The sequence below is a fragment of the Sinocyclocheilus grahami genome, unplaced genomic scaffold (genome assembly GCF_001515645.1).
Source record: "Sinocyclocheilus grahami isolate Dianchi unplaced genomic scaffold, SAMN03320097.WGS_v1.1 scaffold1334.1, whole genome shotgun sequence".
Taxonomy (NCBI): Eukaryota; Metazoa; Chordata; class Actinopteri; order Cypriniformes; family Cyprinidae; genus Sinocyclocheilus; species Sinocyclocheilus grahami.
Genome location: NW_015506513.1, coordinates 252,787 through 254,931, shown reverse-complemented (window position 1 = coordinate 254,931; position 2,145 = coordinate 252,787).

Genomic DNA, 2,145 nt, shown 5'->3' with positions numbered 1-2,145 from the left:
CATCCATCCATTAACCATCCATTCATCATCCATCAACCATCCATTCATCATCCATCCATCCGTCCATTCATCCTCCATCATTCATCCATACATCCATTCAACATCCGTCCATTCATCCATCCATTTATCAACTATCCATTTATCGATCCATTCATCCATTTATCAACTATCCATTTATCCATCCATTCATCAACTAATCAACTATCCATTTATCCATCCATTCATCCATTTATCAACTATCCATTTATCCATCCATTCATCCATTTATCAATCCATCCATCCATCCATCAATTCATCATCCATCCATCCATTTATCAACTATCCATCTTTCCATCCATTCATCATCCATCCATCCATCCATCCATTTATCAACTATCCATTCATTCATCCATCCATCCATTTATCTATCCATCAATTCATCATCCATCCATCCATTTATCAACTATCCATCTTTCCATCCATTCATCATCCATCCACCAATTTTCAAGACTTCTGTTCAACTTCAGAACATTTCAGGAAAATTAAGCTATTTTGATGATTTACAGTGGCTTTATGAACTTTTTGAAACGTTAGAGTAATCCATATGTATCGAGCGATTTAATCGGGTCTTCTGAAGAGACACAATCACTTCCATTTATCAACTATCCATCTTTCCATCCATTCATCATCCATCCACCAATTTTCAAGACTTCTGTTCAACTTCAGAACATTTCAGGAAAATTAAGCTATTTTGATGATTTACAGTGGCTTTATGAACTTTTTGAAACGTTAGAGTAATCCATATGTATCGAGCGATTTAATCGGGTCTTCTGAAGAGACACAATCACTTTGACCAGAGTAATTTAGGCTTTTATTCACATATACACATTGATGAACACATAAAATATGGAAAACAGAAACTCAAATGCACTTGACATGAGAATAAACAAAATAAATCATAGCCATCCAACTTCAAATCATATTTTCAGTTCATAAACATATCCAAACATATATTAAATTATATCAATTTTGACTACAATTGGTGCAGCTTGTTTTAGCAGATGGATATGCTGACAGAGTAATTTTGTTTTAGTTGGGATATATATTCTATAAAGTTATTTTTAGTATGTTTACTTTGTTAGTTCATATCAGCTCAGGTTCACTAATAATGTTAGATAAAACTTAGAATTGTTTATTGAATGTTGAATAGTTGGCATGTTGAACATTAACTAGGATTAATAAATGCATAGGTACTAACTATGCATTGTTAGTTCATGTTAGCTAGTACGGTTAACTAAGGTCAATGAATAAAGTGTTAGAGTTGTTTTATAAAGTAAACACAAGCTTGTTTGGAAAGAGGTTTTCTGTTAATGTTGTTTGAGTGTTTCTGGTTAATGAAGAGCTCCTTCGGCCCGTTTCCAGCACAAGCACTCGCTCTAATTATAAATGTGACGAATCTGAGCAATTAGCCCCAATTACAGAGAATCTGCAGTCAGCAAGCAGAGAGACAGCATCACGAGGCGTCTCTCTCTGTAATGTCTCTGTGATCGGCCGCTCTGATAGTCGGCCTCCAGAATCTGCATTCACTGCTGAGCAAGACCTCGCCGCTCAAACCAGACTCCTGATTGCCTGGTTTGGCGTGCCTGTTTACGCCGCTTTAAACGCTGAATTATGATGTTTTGAAGATGTTTAAATGCATTAAGGCAATGAGCCAGTGCTTGATGCCGTCATGATGGAGTGAGTTCATTCTGCTGTGTGTGTGTGTGCATGTGTTTGTGTGCACGTGCGTGCGTGCGTGTGTGTGTGTGTGTGCATGTGCCTGTATATGTGTGTGAGTGTGTGTGTGTGTGCATGTGTTTGTGTGCGCGTGCGTGTGTGTGTGTGTGTGTGTGTGCGTGCGCGCGCGCGTGTGTGTGTGTGTGCGTGCGCGTGCGTGTGTTTGTGTGTGTGTGTGTGTGTGTGTGTGTGTGTGTGTTAAACTCTAAACATTTACCCAGAGGTTCTGAGCACATATTTCAAAGTTAAGAAGCAGGTTTATTTTTCTTTAAATTATTCTTTAAAATATTTTGCACATGCATCTTGCAGAGTCTCTTAAATGTAATGCATTTATTTGAGATGTTTAAGACTGTGAGCCAATCAGTCGGTCGTGCATGATTTAAAGCAATG